This window comes from Solanum stenotomum, chromosome 6, assembly GCF_019186545.1.
Source record: "Solanum stenotomum isolate F172 chromosome 6, ASM1918654v1, whole genome shotgun sequence".
Taxonomy (NCBI): domain Eukaryota; kingdom Viridiplantae; phylum Streptophyta; class Magnoliopsida; order Solanales; family Solanaceae; genus Solanum; species Solanum stenotomum.
The window spans coordinates 33,829,845-33,850,535 of NC_064287.1; the positions used below are offsets into that span (position 1 = coordinate 33,829,845).

General features: G+C 33.2%; 1 long non-coding RNA gene across 1 annotated transcript; it reads left to right on the plus strand.

The window, feature by feature from the left end:
• The first annotated feature begins 6,220 nt into the window (after positions 1-6,220).
• On the plus strand, positions 6,221-7,004 carry LOC125868568 (uncharacterized). The gene is made up of 3 exons (XR_007446739.1): positions 6,221-6,339; positions 6,434-6,511; positions 6,744-7,004. It is a non-coding gene; the product is annotated as an uncharacterized LOC125868568 (long non-coding RNA).
• Positions 7,005-20,691: the final 13,687 nt, after the last annotated feature.

Genomic DNA, 20,691 nt, shown 5'->3' on the forward strand with positions numbered 1-20,691 from the left:
GGGGTAGGGGGCTGGCGGGGAGGTGGGTAAGGGGCAGGGTAGGGGGTAGGGGGTAGGGGGTGAGGGTGAGGTAAAAAAATTAAAAATTAAAGTTGAAAATATATTTTTTTAAAAAGCTTTAAAATTATTTTTTGTCAATAAAAAAAATTGTAATTTGAAGTTGGTGGAGAGTTTTGGAAAATGTTTTTCCTTAATTTTTGAAGGGAAGGGAAGTCATTTTCCTTAAATTTGAGGAAAATGAGTTGATTTGGAAAATATTTTCCAAAACATTTTATCCAACCAAACATGAGAAAATTGAAAAATATTTTCCTACATATCAAACACACCCTAAGTCGATTCAACAATCAAATATTGGCTTTATTAGAAAATCTTACACACTACATTAATATTAATTATTTGATTAAGTTATCCGTTTTCTAGTTTTCTAACTTAATCTAATTAACTATATATATATATATATATATATATATATATATATATATGTTAGTATTAAATGGCTTAGACAATTTCATTTTTAATTCCTTTTCTTTCTTTGTTGACTAAGCTAACACATGATAGTTTGGACTTTTATAACATAGACAGCCTTGATTTTATGGTAGTTGGTGCCACAAAGATAGTCATCACATGAGGATCGTGTGATTATTATATTTTTTTTAGATGATCTTTGTTTTAATAGAATATTACATAGTTGTACTGTTATAACTCCTATTTGTAACATAAATAATTGTCATTTGTCTCCATTTGGGTTGAAAAGATAAAAGTCAACTTTCATGCAAGTTGGGAAGCAGTTTTTGCCAAGATACTGTTGTTTAACAACAACTTTGAGGCAACAAAGTCGCAAGCTTTTGTCAAGTGGAGCCCTTTAATAAATTATTGTATATTTGTGGACTGTGGTTAGGCACATCCATGGATAATATTTAGAGATCGTTTGGATTGACTTAAAAAAATAATTTTTAAGTTAAAGATAAAAAGTTAAATTCGAATAACTTTTAAGTCAAAAAATAAAAAGTAAATGGAGACCTCTTTTTGGTTTTTGACTTATTTTAAGTAATTTTAAATTTATTTTAAGTTATTTTTAACCTTGCCAAACACTTCATAACTTATTTTAAGTAATTTTTTTATTTATTTCAAGTAATTTTTTATATTTATCAAACACTTCTAGAAATCAAAAACTAAATTAAAAGTAAATTTGACCAATTTTTAAGTCAATCCAAACACCCTCTTTATTATAGGGGGAATTTTTCTCTGACAAAGAAAACAAAGAGTTGGTTGTGTCTTCAATGCAATGCTACTATTTTCTAAATATAGCTCCTGCCACGTTATATGCTATATATATATTTATATAATAAATAGAGAAATTTGTTTAAAATGCCCATCAACAATTTGATAAAGATTTTATCGTGTTATATTTTTTTTTGGCAATATAGTATCATTCTCGTTAGTTAACCAGCTCAAAAATGCTCTCCAACTAGTCAAAGCTAAAACTAAAATATCCTTCCTACTAATGATTTGTCAAAATAAGAGAAAAGGGATCATTTTTTCCCTTTTGACCATTATTTAAAATTTTAAATAGTTATGTAAGAAAAAAATAAATGATTTCATGTTAAATAATAATAACTCATATCTTTTGTGTAAAGAATCCGATAAAACAATAATTGTACGTCATCATTTTTTATTTGTTAAGATGGGAAGCCTTTATTCTATTTTATTTTCTTAAGTTGTTATTATATTTTTTGACACATTCAATCTTCTCCTCCCAAAATATTTTAAATTACCCAACTACGAATAGTTCAAGGTTAAATTGGTTATGTTATCTTTATTTAAAGTAATTGTTAGTTAGGAAAAGTATTTTTGAGCTACTTGATTAGCTTAACGGCATTTAATGGCGAAGGTATTTCTTAGCTAAAATTGTAATGTAAGGTTTAAGTAGACCCATTTTGAATAGTCTAGGAATATAAAAAATTATAGGTTTCAAAAACAATATCACTTAAGTCTGCCAAGAACATAAACTTTATACCCTCGAGCGCATTTTTTCAGATTATTAAATTTTTATGACATTTGTTAGAAAATTACGACATTGATTCACTTATCTCCAAATGTGTTTAATCTAAATTTATGTTTTATGTCCACATCCTTAAAAATCTTGACAACGATTAGGTAGGTTCTTTCCACTTTGACTTCTTGGTGTCCTATTAAATTAGCTACAATTAGCACTCCATAATTATATAGTGAATCTTCTCATTGGTTTCAACTAATCTAAATATCCCAACAATCATTTTTCATGATAATCTCTAATCATCGCTCCAAAAGCCACATCTCCAAACTGTGTTTTGACACTATCGTAAGTATTCAATTTTATCTTTCCTTGCACATAAAGGAAACCAAACAATTATTTTGGCTTGTTTGGAAGTACAAGCTTGACTTAGTTGATTGTTGCTCCCAAACACACACAAGTATACATAATTGTACAAGTAATAAATTATTTTAATAAAAAATTAGTGCTTCTTTTTGGAGGGCTTATAACCTCCCCAATATGTTTGTTCAATTTAATATTAATTTTAAACATACGGTAGTTTATATATAGTTATATAAGCTACAACTAATCTTCATGTTAGTTAAGTGATAAACTAATACATTCATAATCATAATTAAATCAATAAAATATTTCTTATCATAATAAGTACAATCAAATCATGAAGTTTTTAACACAAATTACGTCAAAAATCATCAAATTTTCAATAGACTTTCTTTAAACTAAAAGAACATAAAAAACAATTTAAAAAATCTAATACATCATCTATGTGTATCAACTCACAACTTCTTTAAACACCCTGCCTATTGGTCTGGCTTTCGGAAGAACACTTCAGCTGCTTACCAAGAATCCATTGATCATGTTTACCATTCGATCATGTTGCTCTACATCTCACTCCAATGTAATGATTAAAATTATAAAATTGTAGAGAACTAAAGGGATTTGATATTTATCTCTTAATATAACTATAGAATGTCTTTTTTGATGTTGTTCTATTCACCATGTATTTGTATCATTTAACACAAATGACATCTGACATATTGGACTAGACATGAGTTTAAAATGCGAGTGTAAAAGAGTAGCAAAACCAAAAGACAAAGGCAATTGAAGATTAGTGTTAAGAAGTCCCACATCAGTAAAGGGATGGGAATTTGGTCTCCTTATATGGACTTAGACAAACCTCCCCTCATGAGCTAGCTTTTGAGGTTGAGTTAGGCCCAGGTGACATATCTTTACAATTAGCATATGCAATATTATTATGTTATTTTCACCTACTGGAAAATATAATTACAAGGAAAGGTGGTACCCGTACTTGTTAAATACTCCATGGAATTTATCTAATTTAACAACAAAACCTAGAAATTCATTAGAGATGCACCAAATAAAGCACCACCATTTAAAGGGTTCTTCCTATCAATTTAGTAAAAGCCATTGTGAATACAAACATCGATCAACTCAAAATGCTCACAGTTAATATAGCTTCAATATGGTCCTTAAATTTAGGTGCATTAAGTGTTAGACACTCGAGCAACTAAGCATTTCAAAACAGCAATAAGACAATATATAGTAGATGAAACACGATATCTTAGCTATAGAAATTTGTATGTTGCTTAAAGGCATAAGCCCATACCTTCAACGACAATGCACTGCATACCTTTTACTGAATTACTTCGCAATTCTCTTTGAATTAGTCACGTCTAGGGCTGGCAAAATGAGTAATAAATCTGGGTATCCATTCATTTTTACCCATTTAAAATGGGTTGGGTACCCAATGCTTTTAAAATGAGTCAAATATGAGTCCAAATCATATTACCCATTTAAAATATGGGTACTTAAATGGGTAAAAATGGGAAAATAGAAAGGCTTATTCACTGTAAGAGAAAAAATAGGGCAGAAATTTGAAACCCACACGAACCAAAATTGCCTCAGCTTTTCATCGTCTTCCATCAACCAACATTGTCTCAGCTCCGGCGATTTCTCCGGTGAGACTCTCTCCTTCGTCTTTACTTCTGTCTCCGTCTCTATTTTCTCCTTTTCTATTTTTGTTGTTGTTGTTGTTGTTGTTGTTGTTGTGGTACTTTGCTTTGCTGTTTTGATTGATTTGATGGTAGACTTTCTACCTGTTTCTTTAGTTCAACTTTTAGATCTAGTTAGTGATGCATGTGTAAATACAACTTCTAGTCATGGGTACAACTACTTCTTAACCCTGCCTATATGAGCATACCTGCTCCAAACCCAAATGAAGAAAGAGGGCTATGGTAGGTTGAAGGCCAAAGAAGTAGTTCCCTCAATAGTGTGAAATAGATATGGATGATCCACAGAGACATAGTCTGTGAAAAGCTAAAGTAACTTTTGGTTCATTTCATATTCTTACCTTATTGATTGTGCTGCTATGAGTTGATTTTGTTATTTGTATGTATGGCTCATTGTTTATGATTTGTAAAATTAGGGTGATATGTCGATAGAAGGCAATGAAGAGTCTTGTGAACGAAGTACTGCAACTTCGTTGATACGAGCAAAAAGGAAAACATCTGTTGTTTGGGATTATTTTATTAGACTTAAGCCTAATTCTATTGACGGAAAGTATGAAGTTCAATGCATGATCTGTAAAAAAAATTTTGCAATGGGCCCTACATTTGGAACAACAAATCTAAAGCGTCATTTGGAGAAACATAACCCGGATAAGGCTAAAGAGGGTCAAAATGAGCCAATAGATCAAAAAACTTATCGAGAGAAGATGTCATTGGCTATATGTAGGCATAATTATGCTTTCAGTTTTGTAGAGCACAAAGGCATCAGGGATATTCATTCGTATTTAAATCCAATAGCGAGGCATATATCAAGAAACACAGCCAAGTCGGATATCTTGAATTTGTATGCTAGAGAAAAAGAACTTTTAAAAGCTGAACTTGCATTGATTTCTAGTAGAGTGTGTTTGACATCTGACATGTGGACTTCATTAGTATCTAATGGCTATATGTGTGTAACAGCTCATTATGTGGACATAAATTGGGTTCTTCAGAAAAGGGTTTTGATTTTTCGTCATGTTCCTCCTCCACATTCGGGTGTAGTTTTAGGTCATTTATTGATTGATTTTCTTAAAGAGTGGGGAATCGAAAAGAAAATCTTTGCCCTTACTTTAGATAATGCTACTTGCAATAAAGGTGTGGTTGATGTTTTGAAGAATCATTTATCTTTGATGCGTTCACTAGTTTGTGAGGGAAAGTTTCTTCATGTTCGTTGTGGAAATCACATTCTTAACTTAATTGTTAAGGCGGGTTTAGCGAAGGTTGATGCAGCTATTGGAAAAATTAGAGAAGGTGTTAAGTATATCAAGAATTCAGAAGTAAGACTAGAGAAATTTGCGGAGTGCCTTAGTAACCTTGGTCTACCATGTTCTAAAAAACTATGCCAAGATGTGCCTATTCAATGGAATTCAACCTATCAAATGATTGAAAGTGCTCTTCTGTATCAGCAGGCATATATTCATTATGACTTGGTTGATCCTGATTTTAGACATGGCCTTTTTGAAGATGAGTGGAAAAAGGTTGAGATTGTAGCTACATTTTTTAGGCCGTTCTATGATATCACAACTTTATTTTCTGGATGCAAGTACCCCACAACAAATTTGTATCTTCCTAAGATATGGAGAATTGAAATGCTATTGGTAGAACACAAAAGAAGTAAAGATCCAATGATGACTGAGATGTCCACTTCTATGTTAAAGAAGTTCAAAAAATATTGGGAGTCATATAACATCATTTTATCTATAGCAATGGTTCTTGACCCACGATATAAACTGAATTTTGTTAAGTTTTGTTTTTCAAAGATTAATTCTGATAGCGCTGATCAAAAAGTGAAGGTTATCGAAGATAATTTAAAGTTATTATTCGAAGAGTACTTGATACCATCTATTACAACCTCGTTGTCAACTTCATTACCAGAGGAGCATGCTTATAGTAGTAGAAATCAAATGACTGAAGCATTTGAGGAGTTTGATATGTTTCAAAGTCAGTTAGAGTCGAGTACCAGTAAAACACAATTAGAGTTATATTTGGAAGAAGCTAACGTTGATCGTAAAACAAATCCGAATCTAGATGTACTTGGATTTTGGAAGGATAACAAACTAAGGTATCCAGAACTTTCATTAATGGCACGGGATGTTTTGAGTGTGCCCATCACTACAGTAGCCTCTGAATCTGCATTTAGCATCGGAGGTCATGTCATTGGAAAGTTTCAAAGTTCTATTCTTCCTGCAAATGCTGAGGCGAAACTATGTACTAGGGATTGGATTTGTGGACAAGAAGGTAAAATTATCTTCTCTAGTTTCATTTGTTTCATTTAATATAGTGAATTTGCATTTAGAACTGTAATGACTTGTTTTTTAAAAAATTGTTGAAGATCTTGATGGATTCGAATCAGATTCTGATGAAGATGAGATTGTTGTTGACCTTCAACCTTATGTTGATAAACTTAGAGGTAAGACTTGAGAGCAACTCACATTTTTCTGCCTTTCTTTTATATTGTTCTTAGTACTTTCTGTTGTTAATAACAGTTTATGATCAACTGTTCTCATCTTTCTGAACTTAGATATGTAACTTCAAATTTATTAAAATGTATAATGAAAGTAACTTCACATTTATTAGAATATGTAATGAAAGTTTCTGCATACCTACGATCTTATTTTTTTTTGTTTTCTTTTTTCTGTCAGATCATCGCATCTCAAAGGACAATCTACAATAGCAGAAATCACTGAGAGTTTGTGAAAATTTTGTTGGAACTGGTGGCCTTGTAGGTGCAGCATTTTTGTCTTTTTAGAGTTAACATGCTGCCGAGCAATTAATAATGGATCTCCAGTTGATCAGTTGGCGGAAGCAGGATTAACACCATCTCATATTGCAGCAACAACATTTAACATACTTGGACAAACCATAGAGGCTTTAGAGGTCATGACATAAGATGGAAGAAGTGTTTGAAGAACTGTTAGAAACTTGTCATGTAGACTACATTGATGCAAACAATTGAGTTTGATTGAGTAGAAAACAAAACAACTTTTTGTAAAATGTATCTCTTTTTTCCAATAACAATTTTGGTGGATTAGGCAGACTTAATTGCCATTTGACAAAAGTGTTCCAGTCATAATTGTCTGATTTAGTTATCGGCATTATCCAAATTGATCATTTTATGTCTTGAAATGCTTTATGACTTGGTCATTTTGGAGCTCATTGAGCATGCGAGAAACTTGACTCATGGAATAATATGGGTAATATGGATACCCATATTATCCATTGGGTAACTCGTTTTTTACCCATTTAAAATATGAGTCGAGTCGAGTATTTTACCCATTTCTATTTAACTCATTTTTTATCGAGTCATATTCGACTCGACCCGCTCGTTTTCCACTCCTAGTCACATCCAACATGTTGAATACCAACTAAAGATTATAGTGCTGCTTTTGAACTCCAGTCATCTCGGTCGAATGGATCTTCACTGGATAAAATAGAAAAATCATTAAACTACTTATTGCAACACTTCAGATTTTGGAAAATGAAGAAAAGAGATTTTTGGGTTGCACGATGTGTCTACGGGTCCCATCTACAGACCATAGAAGCTTGTACGGGCCGTAGATGGCAACCGTAGGAAGAGGGGAAATAATGTTTTAAAAATTCCATCTACAGACCGTAGGTCAAAACCGTAGAATGGCCCGACAATTTGAAGGGGCTTTTGGTTCTTTTCTCTAATTATTAATGTTTAAACTTGTTCATTTTGGTTCTAATCCCAAGACCTATATAAGTCTTTTTAGACCCAAAAATTATCCATTCAAAATCATTCCCCTAAACTCCTAAATTCCCTCCAAGTACATCCCCTTGAAATTCCCTCAACTCAATAAAGAACAATCTAGGGTTTCAAGCACCAAGACCTCAAATTCACCATAGAAATTGAGACTTGAACTCTAAGGTATGTTAGTATTCACCTATGGAGTCCTTTGACTCCTTTCCTCCATAGGGTTTCTAAAATCTCCAACTTTATAAAGATTTATTTTCAATTCAAGTTAGGGTTTTCTTCAATCTTCATGGGTTCCTTTCAATTATGATCTAATTGATTGTTTTCTATCTATTTAGGCGTGAATTGAAGTAATTACATGTTTTTTTTTATTTAAATTCATATGAACCTATGCATTCACACATGATTAAGCTTATGAACTATGAAAGATGAATTTATGAAGATATGCATGTTCTATGATGAAATTTATGTAAATAATTTGAGGATGCTTTGAGATTAAAGTATAAATGTTGTAGTTGTTGTGAAAGGTTCTCACCTAAGTTGAATCAAGATTTAGGAGTTATTCTAAATGAACTCTAGCTTGGATTGGTTGCTTAATTGTACCTTTCCATAGATAATAAGATGAATATGACTAATGACTATTCTGTGGGATTTATACTTAGCACTGAGAGAATATTGGGATGGAAGCTCTACCGTTAGTAGAGGTCGGGTTTCTAGTAGAAATCTCCCTATCCCATAACTATGTGTCAGCATAAGTTTGTCTTAGATAGACATTAGCTAGTGGATCAACTTTAGCTCAAATGTATGGTTCTTACCTTGGCAAACAAGGACATCTCTTTCGGTGTGGGATAGACACTAGATTCCTTGTTATAGCTCACATGGTCTATATCGATTATACGGTACACTGTTTCATGATCTCATAGGTCATGCTATGATTATTCTTCCTACCAAGAAAAAGAGAGTTTGTTGTTTTGTTCGTGGGTTGAGACTTCAGTTGCAGATTGAGATTGAGTCTATGGTTTCAGCGGGCCTCTCAATCTTGAATATTGCTGACCATGCTAGTATTATGGAGCAACTCTGTCATGAGTATCACATGGGTTATGAAAAGAGGTCTTGGCATCATGGTAGCTACAATGGGTCATATTCTAGGCCTAAGAACTCATATAATAGACCTTGTCGGTGTTTTCTGCAGGGTTAGGCTTGTCGACCTATTCAGGTGATGATTTAGGCTTGAGAAGGTGACCAATATAGTCAAAGTGATGCTGATATGGGTCAAAGTTCGAGGGGGTTCATAGTCATGGGCTTTAGGCCATGGTTATCAATATGTTGTGGGTCAATCTTTATAGGGTTGCTATGATTGTAGGTATTTTGATTATTAACCTAGAGATTCTCCTTGTGAGGGGAAATTGTAGCAGCTCCCTATCCAGCTAAACTAGTTAGAATAGTAGCACTTCCAGCTAGAGGTGGTCCCTAGGGTCAGGACCGATGATGCGGTCATCAGGGAGCTCTGGGAGGATCTCAGGGAGACAAGTCAGGTGGTAGGACTGATGCTTGAGGCAGAGGTGGACAAGTCCACTTATATCCAGTACCATTGAGGGCGGAGGCTGAGGCACCATACAATGTTATACAATGTATGATATTTTATGCCATCATCCCACCTCGACTTTTTTCAATCCTAGCTTTACTTTTTTTTATATGTTTCTGTATATTATGATTCCATATGAGTTTGATTTCAGAGACTTTGGTAGCATCATTGCATGTTTCGACCCAATGTGGGTGAGTCTTTAGTAGTGGGTCTGGTGTATCAATTTTGTTCGGTGACTATTTAGGAGTATGACACTCGGGCTGGCCTTATTGTGCTAAGTATGTTGGATTTTGATGTTATTATGGGCATGGACTGGTTATCCCCCTATCATTCTATCTTGGATTGTTTTGCAAAGACTATTACATTACCCATGCCTAGTGTTCGTTCGGTGGTGTTGTTGGGCTCTTGTAGTCACTCACCGACTGGAGTTATCTCTTTTATTAGGGCTCAAAGGTTAATGGCTAGTGGACATCTAGCTTATTTTTTTTCTCTGTGTGGGATGTAAGTAGGGAGGTCCCTATGGTTGATTCAATCCGTATTATTGAAACCCAATTTTGTTCTATTTTCCTTCCATTAATTTCTCTATGCTTCTTGAGCATTAATAATTTGAACGTATTATTTTTTCTAGCTTTATTACTATTTTTACTATAAAAATGTGCTTTATTTGTATTTCATATATTTTAGACATAAAATTTATTATAATTAATTATGTGTTCCAAGTTATTGGTAAAGAAGCACTACTAGAGAAATTAATTTAAAGGAAAAAGACCAAGAAAATTCGTTTAAAATAAGGCCCAAACTAAACCAAATTTAAGCCCCCTTTTTACATGAATGTTCGCTCAAATGAGCCCAAATCAGAAAATGTCTTCAGTTCACATTCAATATTCCTAAATGGGAAAATTGCCCGAGTTGGAAAATATCACTATGTTATTAGTCAATTAGGATATAGTTTAACTTATTAACTGTCAGTAAATATAGTTTCAGTTTTTTTGTCATTAATAATGGGACCCACCACCTCTTTGTATACCGAACTAAAGAAGCCCATCGGTTTTGGTATATGATTTTATACAAAATCAAATTTATCTCTCCTATCATAATTCCCTATTTTTATCCTAAAATCACTCTTCCACTTCCAATTTGAAATTCGAATTTCACCTTCTCCTCCAATTATATTTTCATTTTTTGCAGGTAACCATCAAAATCGTGGGTGAATCTTCTTTTTTTTTAGTTTTTCAACAATTGTATATGTATTATGCTTATTAGTTTTTTGATAATTTTTTCTAAAAATTCCCTCATTACTTATCAAATTATCAGTTTTTCAAAAATAAAATGAATGATTCGACTTCATCTAAGAGGATTACAAGAGGTACGCCATTGCATGTCCAAGCTCATGTTGTTGACAATCCACCTTCGTTTTCAATCAGTTCAACTTAAGATTTTGGAGTCAATGCAGAGTCTATGGAAAAATCTATACAAGTTCGAGATGAAAAATCTATTGAAGAATTGAGATTCAAGAGAAAAAAAACCAATTGCATTTCAGAAAGTCATCAAAAATGCCAAGGCAAGCGACATTAAAATTGTTGAAGGAGGAAGTAAGAGAAAAACCAAAAACAGTAATTCAGAGGAGATTGTGTCTACTTTATCAGATTTGGACAAATCTGAAGAACATCGGGTATTTGCTTAAAACACAATTGTATCTAGATATTTGTATATTTCATTAGTTGTTTACAAATTTACATAAATTATGTGTATATTTCCTGCTTAAATCATATTTGTATATAGATATATTTATATTGTATATTTCATGTTCAAATCACATTTTATATTAGTTATTTGTATATTTTGTTTAGTTATATACAAGATTATTGAAGTTTATGTACAGTTTCTGCCAAAATCACAATTGTATATTGGTATTTGTATATATTATTAGTTATATACAAATTGTTTGAAGTTTATGTATATAATCTATCTATATATAATAGGAGAAGAAAAAAGGACACATGTCAGCACCACAAAATTCAGAATTTTAAATTATAAATAATTAAATATTATATAACTAGTTAAATATTCTAAATTCAAAATTTGAAATAAAAACACACGTCAAATAAAGATCAATTGGTAATAAAACTCCACTTCAAATCAGTTAAAAAATTTCAAAATTCAATTTTAAAAAAAATTATATCTTGGACAGATTTAATATTTTAAAAAGAAACTAATTTATACCTTTTTTTAAAAAAAAATGCATTTATACAAACACGGACAAAATGTCATCTATTTTTATATATAAAAACGCTGACAAGTCATCACAAAAAAAAAAGTCTATTTTATTTTTAATATCGTATAAAAAATTGCTTTTTAATATCGTATAAAGCGGTTTTTTAAATAACTTTTAAATCTGCTTTTCGTTTTTGGATGCTGATTTTTTTTTATTTTTTTTTTAAAGTAGTATTGAAAAAAACAAATTGAATTTGTTTAGCAGACTTCTAATAAGTACATAAACGGTTTAAATTCTTAAAGAAAGTCTTAAAAATAAATTTTAAATTTCAAAAGAATTCAATCACACGGTTTGCAAATCTCTCTAATAAATGAGTTTAAAAAAAGGGTTATAGAATTGAAACTTTTTTTTTATTTTGGGTCAGAAAAGAGTAAATAGCATATAACAAAACAGTTTACAGGGTCATAAGTTATGGCCGTGCCACTACAGAAACAACCGAACTAACGGATGATGTATGTACAACCTACCTAGCCGAACTAGTATTAAACATTTTAACCTACTGGAGTGGGCCTGCACTCTTCTACTATACAACTCTCCATTCTTGTCAGCCCGCAAAATATCCGTCAAAGATGCTGGAGAGTTCCAAAACAGCATAGTGTTATTATCCACAAAAGTAGTAGTTATGGCGACAGCAGCTAAAGCATCCGCTAGTTTATTTTGTTCCCTGTAAACATGACTAACCCGTGGATCACCCATCCTGCAATCAATTAACAAAGATTTATATATATACTAATACTACAGTGATGTTGGCAAACCATTCTTTCAACTTTCTTTGTATCAGTTTTTGTTCTTCTTTTATCTTTGTCTTATTTATTATATGTATATTCATTGTTCTACATTTTTGCTAAAATTGTTCAATCTAAATGTTAAATTTCGATATTTTTTTTAGTTCACTTCAAAATGTGACAGTTTAATATTGGGAAGATTCTTGGACTATAAAATCAACACTAGAGGTAAGTATTTATAATTTTTTATTTTAGAATTTAACAAGTTTGTTCACCATATTAATTCATGTCTATTTTTTTAATATAGATTTTTAATCTTAGCGTAAGATAAATTAGTCATGATCATAAATTTAATACAAAATTTTAACGTATGTTTTTATTTGATTATTTAAACAATCATGAAATGATCTCAATATTTTGTTGAAGTTATCTAAGATTCTATACTAAAAATAGTATATTTTGAGTTTGTTGGTTTGATGCTTAAGTTTTAATTAGTCGAATAATTAGTGTGTTGATTTTGTTTTTTTGATACTTTCTAATAAGGAAGTAAGAAACTATTTAAAAATTATAAAAAAATATTTTTTTAAAGAGTTACATAATATTTTTAAATTTTAAATTTTGAATTTTGAATTGAGAGTGGTTAATTAATTTTTAAAATATAAGTTTAAAATTAGAAACAAAATATATGTAGTTTTAAAACTAATCATAACCGTTTAAGGATAATATTTATTATAAATTATAATCTTAAATTTTAACATTTCTATTTAGACTAATTAATTAGTTGGCCTAATTAGTTTTAAAGATCACGCATTATCCAGTCTTTTAAGCCTTCTGTTTATTTAGTTTAGTTTTTATTTCCTGGCCTTTAAGTAGTATTGTTGTGAAGAGTATGATATTTAAACATATGTTATTTACGTTTTCCCATAAAGTTCGATAAAACTATTATTTGTTGATGGGATATCTTTGATAATTCTATCTTTTTTTTATTAGAGCATGTTTGGATAGATTTATAACTTATGGGTTTATAAGACAAAAGTCACAAAATAGAATTCCTAAAATCTTATTGCATCACAAAAAAATAATTTCCTTATTAAAATTAATTATTTGTAATTTGAAATCATATTAAATTCTAAACTAAAATTTTAAAAATTAAGTTTTATTAAAGAATTACTTAAATTTATCGTGATATAACCATTTTAAAAAATATATAAAATTTATATAAACATAATGATTAAAAAATTTAAAATTTAAATGATCCGCTTTAAAATTTAAAAAAATATTTAAATAAAATGTGAATATAAAACTGAATTACTAACTAAATATTAGCATGTTTTTTTTTCCTAATATTAAACTTTTATTCACAATTAGAATATTTGGGGTGCAAATTCAGTGATGCGTTGGATGAGGTAGATGTGGAAGTGAGACTTGCCACACAGATCATTCCTAAGAAAGAAAGTTTTAAGTATCTTGGGTTTGTAATCCAAGGAAGTGGTGACATCGATGATGATGTCACACATCGCATTGGGGTTGCTTGGATGAAATGGAGGCTCGCCTCTGGAGTCTTGTGTGATAAGAAAATTCCACCTAAACTCAAAGGTAAGTTCTACAGAGTGGTAGTTAGACCGGCCTTGTTGTATGGAGCGAAGTGTTGGCCAGTCAAGAACTCACATGTTCAAAAAATGCATGTTGCGGAGATGAGGATGCTGAGATGGATGTGTGGGCACACTAGGAGCGATAAGATTAGGAATGAGGTTACCCGGGAGAAGGTGGGAGTGGCCTCTGTGGTGGACAAGCTGAGGGAAGCGAGACTGAGATGGTTTGGGCATGTGAAGAGACGGAGCGCAGACGCCCCAGTGAGGAGGTGCGAGGGGCTGGTTGTAGAGGGTACGCGGAGGGGTAGAGGTAGGCCTAAGAAGTATTGGGTAGAGGTGATTAGACAGGACTTGGCTCAGCTTCACATTACCGAGGACATGACTCTAGATAGGAAGGAGTGGAGGTCGCGTATTAAGGTTGAAGGTTAGTTGGGTTAGCGTGTTGTCCTTCCTTGCGAGGGTATGGGTTGTTAGCGTTTGTAGTAGTCTTAGCATTGCGCTTGTAGTTCTTGTCTGTGTTACCCATAGCCTAATGTGTTTACTGCGTTCCATTCTCGCATTATTTTCTTGATGTTATTGTCTCCTTTGTTGATTATACACTATTTTCTTATTGGATGTTATGTTTTATATATTTCTTGTCTTTTACTTGGATTTGATGTACTTGAGCTGAGGGTCTTTCGGAAACAGCCTCTCTACCTCCACGAGGTAGTGGTAAGGTCTGCGTACACTCTACCCTCCCCAGACCCCACCTAGTGGGATTTCACTGGGTATGTTGTTGTTGTTGTAGAATTTAAATAGTCGGTTTTACAACTTTCCATTACATTTCCACCTATACACGAACTCTTAAAACTGATTAACAAAAAAATAATAAAATAAAAAATTAGATTTTGTTAAGAATAAAAATAAATTTATTTATTTGCAAATTCACTAAATATGGTTACTAGAAAAGTGTAAATCATGATTTTTTTTACCCCTTTTGAATAGCAACTACATGGCAGGTTTTTGTCTCCTGTGATGATTAAAATAATTAATTTATCTCCAATTATTATTGCAGTAATTTTTATTTTTTTTTAATTATTAACCACAATTTTAAATTTTGGTATGGTAGTTTTATGATGGAATCCTAAAATTAAGGTAACTGATTAAGAACTTCTTCACCTAATGTATTTAAGGATGATACTTTTATGATGAAAAAAATTTTTCGAAAGTATTTCAGTATTACCAATAGAAAATGGAAAATTATCAACATCTACTACTCACGCAGCGAGTCCAGTATGGAATAATGGCGGAGCATCAGTGAAAGAGGTGCTGTTAGTAGCAGAGAAGGAGACGACTGGAGAAGGACAGAGAGCTGAATTAAAGCATAATGAGGATGGACGAGCATGGGTGGGACTGTTTGACCAAAACAAAATGACAGCAAAGGGAAGGGGATGAATCTAAGCTATATACCACCGATCATACTGTTGGGTTATGAAGGGTGAGTAGGGCGTCATGCGGAAGCTTACAATTTGCAAATCATATAGTTGATAAATCAGATAACAAAAACTTATACTAAAAATCAAAATATTATTATATCAAAACTAATATAAAGAAAAATATTAAAATTTTAGAGAAAATAAATCTCCCCATAAATAAGAATCTTAAATGACTACATTGTGGATGATATTGTTATTGTGTTAGAAGAAACAAACATATATTTATAGAGTCCTAAAACCTTTTCTACTAGAAAAGGAGTCCTAAAAGGAGAGAATAAATCAAATATAAAATAATATTATATTTTCCTTTCAAGAAAAGTAAAAACATTTATGGTAATGTTTTGTTTTTTCTTTAAGGAAAAATAAATCTTAAATTATGGTAAGAAAATCAGGGCAAAACCCTAACAAATCTCCCCTTTTGACTGGATTTTCTTGACAAAACTTGATTCGCCTTCTTCGTATGCTTGATAATCTTGTTCTTCACAAATTTTTCATGTATCACTGCTGCTTACCATGATTTAAAAATTTATATGAGTTAAAAATTGGAGCCCTGTGTTAAAAGTGATGAATAGGGTTGAAAGTGGAGCTCATGCGTTAAAAGTAATATGCATGAGTTGAAAGTGGAGCTCATGCGTTAAAAGTAAGATGCATGAGTTAAAAGTGGAGCTCATGCGTTAAAAGTAAAGATACATGAGTTAAAAGTGGAGCCCGAGCATTAAAGTTTGCAGGGGTTGAAAGTTGGAGGCCGTGCTATAAAATAAGCATGAGTTGAAAATTGATTTTGTTTTAAAGGATAGAGCAGCAGGATATTGTTGAAAATATATTTGAAAATTTTCTCCACATGTAGTAACACAAAAATCTTCATTATCATCAAGTTGATTACAAATTGATTTGAAACCATCTTGAGCCTATCTTCAACCTCGATGAACCTGGGTTATTGAACCATTGGATCATTGAATCATGTGCTCTGATACCACTTGAACCTTTCTCCAATCTTGTTGAACCATAGGATCATCGGACCAGGGGATCGTTGGACCATGTGCTCTGATACCACTTGTTGGGTTATCAAGGGTGAGTAGGGCGTCATGCGGAAGTTTACAATTTGTAAATCATATAGTTGATAAATCAGATAACAAAAACTTATACTAAAAATCAAAATATTATTATATCAAAACTAATATAAAGAAAAATATTGAAACTTTAGAGAAAATAAATCTCCCCATAAACAAGAATCTTAAATGACTACATTGTGGATGTTATTGTTATTGTGTTAGAAGAAACAAACATATATTTATAGAGTCCTAAAACCTTTCCTACTAGAAAAGGAGTCCTACAAGGAGAGAATAAATTAAATATAAAATAATATTATATTTTCCTTTCAAGAAAAGTAAAAACATTTATGGTAATATTTTGTTTTTTCTTTAAGAAAAAATAAATCTTAAATTATGGTAAGAAAATCAGGACAAAACTCTAACACATACGAGAGGGAAAAGTACTTATAAATGAGAAATGGCAAAAAGCATTTGTGCTCTATGTGGTAGGCAACACACCGTCAATTGGAGCTATTGAAAGATTTGTAGCAAGCCAGTGGAATTTTGTGATGAAACCGCAGGTGTTCTACCACAATGAAGGTTTCTTTGTGATTAAATTCAATAGTGTGAGTGATAGAGATGAGGTATTGCTGGCAGTGCCTTACAATATCTTCAATCATTATTAGGCCATGGTCTGCTGAGTTTAATTTCAAAGAGGAAGTACTGAATGCTGTCCCAATTTGGGTAAAACTACCACTAAATTGGTGGAGTGTCACAACCCTAAGTAAAATCGGAAGTGGCCTCGGAGCTCCACTATATGCGGATGCTTGCACGACGAACATTGATATGCACGAATATTGGTTGAAATGGATGTAGCAAAACCTTTGCCGGAAGCTATCAAAATCGGGGATCCTAAAGGGAAAATTATTGATCAGAAGATAGTGTATGACTGGCGTCCTGTCTATTGTCGAAAGTGTTGTCAAGTAGGGCACAATTGCAGCACATGGAGAGATACAGGTATGAAGCAAGCTAGAAAAGAGCAGGTTAACCAAGCACCGCCTAGAAAGGAATGGAAGATGAAACAAATTTTGGACCCACGAACCAATCCCATCATGTTCCTCCATTTTTACACTAAGTGGACAGTGATCTGAAAAGTGGGGTTCCAGGATTACACCCTTTATGTGTGGCCATTGTTGAACCCATTCAGCATTAACAATGATCCTGTCTATTTTGCTATGTGTGTGGTTGTTTGTCCATGTGTACTGTCTACCCACGGTTTTCATTTCAGTCAGACTATTATCAAGCAGAAAGTTGTTAAAATCTCTAGTTTCAGAATCTGTCACTTGGTTGCCATTAAATCTATCGTCACCTTTGAGTATGGCATTATAATCATCCATTAGCACTAGAGGTGCTGCAGCATTGTTGATCACTGGTTCTAAGTCACCCCATAAGGCCCTCCTATCTGCAATTGTGTGTAACCCATACACTGCTCCAAAGTAAAATTCAGTGTTTGATTTTATTCTAGTACAATACCCAAAGACAAACTGTTGGTGCACAACATCAACTCTAAAGTCGATGATAGAGTAGTCCCATAATAGCCAAATTCTTCCCCTCCGATCATCATTGTAGTTCGCAGCCCATCTCCATCTATCCCCAAGCTTCTTTATGATTTTTGGTGCCTCTCTCTTCTTTGACTTTGTTTTCTAATACAGCTAATAGAATAACATTATTTTCTCTACAAAATGCCTTCATCTCCTTTTGCTTATACACTTGATTCATGCCTCTTACATTCCATGCTATTATGCTCATTAAAATTTAGTTTTGTGTTGCGCTACTTCTTCTCCACTTTGTTGACCATGTACCCCAATCTCACTGCATTATTTCCATATGAGTAACCTGTTGTAACAGCTTGTGTAAGTGGTGTGAATGAATTAGATGTCTCCAGTCCCTTATCCATGTGCATACCCACGCTCGTCGCATCTTTACTTGCAGAGCTCTTCATTGTTTCCTGCCAACCGTCATTACTAGTGATCTCTGGCTCAATAAGTTGTGTTATTTCCCTTCCTTGCGCATCAATGATGGAAAGGGTCCGAAGCCTTTTCAATTTTATAACTACATGGCAGAGCATAAAATTTTTATCACAGAAGTAGAGGAGAGCTGGAATAGAAGAAGCGCAGCAAAAACTATGTATGAGGTTTGGCTCAAATTGAAGCAAATGAAGGTAGTAATGAAGAACATGGAAAGGAAGGAATTTGGAAATATTGAAGAGAAAATCATTGCAGCTCGGGTGGCTTTGAGAAACTACCAAAACACCCACAGTGATCCTACAAGGGGCCAGAATCAATGTCATGTGGAGAACAATTGAAACAGGAATTAGAGACGTGGATCCTAGTTGAGGAAAGTATAATGCAACAGAAATCCAGAGTATAGTGGTTGAAAAAAGGAGACTCTAACATCTCATACTTCTTTGCATGCCTAAAAAACAGAAGCACAAAACCAAATAAGGAGATTAATCACAGAAGATGGACGACTATTACAAACAGATAGTGCTATCAAAGAGGAAATCTTAAAGTTCTATAAAGGTCTGTTAGGTACAGCAGCGAGGACATTACCTGCTGTGAATGTGGAGGTTATGAAAAGGGGAAAAGTTCTAAGTAGGGAACAACAAAGGTTGCTGATCAGACCAGTTAGCAAGGATGAAGTAAAACAAGCTCTTATGGGAATAGATGATAATAAAGCCCCGGGGTTTGATGGTTTCAATGCCCATTTTTTAAGAAGTCGTGGATAGTGATTGGAGAGGAAGTCACACATGCTGTATTGCAATTTTTTGAAACTACTGAGATATACAGAGCAATCAACTGCACAGTGATCACATTGATTCCAAAGATCAAGAATCCCTCGTCTGTTAAGGAATTTCGGCCCATTTCTTGTTGCACTATATTGTATAAAGTAATATCAAAGATTCTAACCACAAGGATGCAGGAAGTAATGGACGCCATCATAGACAATTCCCAAAGTGCTTTCGTTCCAGGAAGGTTGATTATGGATAATATAGTAATGAGTCATGAACTAGTGAAGGCGTATGGAAGAAAAGGTATATCACCGCGATGCATGATAAAAGTGGATATGCAAAAAGTTTATGATTCAGTTGAATGGAGCTACATTGAGCAAGTAATGCAACAGCTTGGATTCCCTCAAATCTTCCTGAAATGGATAATGAGTTGCATCACATCAGTGAGCTATACAGTACGTAATGATTAATGGAGTGGCGACAAAGCCATTTCAAGCAAAGAAAGGACTGAGGCAGGGGGATCCTCTTTCCCCTTTTCTGTTTGTTATGGCTATGGAGTATCTTAGTAGATCATTACAATCCCTAACAGGTGTGAAAGGATTCAAGTTTCATCCACGATGTGCAAAGCTCAACGTGACACAAGTAAGTTTTGCGGATGATTTGCTACTATTCTGTGGCGGAGATGTGCAATCAGTAAGGGCTATGAATGCCAAGTTTAAACAGTTCTCGTTAGCTTCCGGACTATATATATGCTAACAAGAGCAAAAGTGCAGTATACATGGGGGGTGTAAAACAACGTGTACAGGAGAAAATATTGGAGGAATTGGGATTTCATTAAAGGGGAATTACCTTTTAGATACTTAGGAGTCCCACTAAGTTCTAAAATACTATTATCTGTCACCCAGTGTGAGCCTTTGATTGATAGTATGCTGAATCGTATTACATCTTGGACTACAAGATTTTTGGAAGGACACAACTGATCAAAAGCGTTTTGTTTTCCATTCAAACATTTTTGGCGCAGGTGTTCATTATACAAAAGAAGATAGTCAAGGTTATAGAGGCTATATCTGTAGGAGATTCTTGTGGACTGGCGATGCGGAAATGACAAAGAAAACATTAATAGCATGGGATAAACTCTGGCAACAGGGGGACTAAACTTTATAAACATTGAATTATGGAATCAAGCAACAATCTGTAAACTACTATGTCAAAGGAAGGAGAAGATGTGGATAATATGGGTGGTCCACACATATTACATAAAAGGGAGAAGTGTATGGGAGACAAGTCCAAAGTTTAAAGCTAGGGAATATTTTGAGGTAGCTGGATACAATATGACAGACGTTCAACAAATGGACAATTTTCACATTCCAAGGCCAATTTCCAAAAGTTGATCCTAAACAA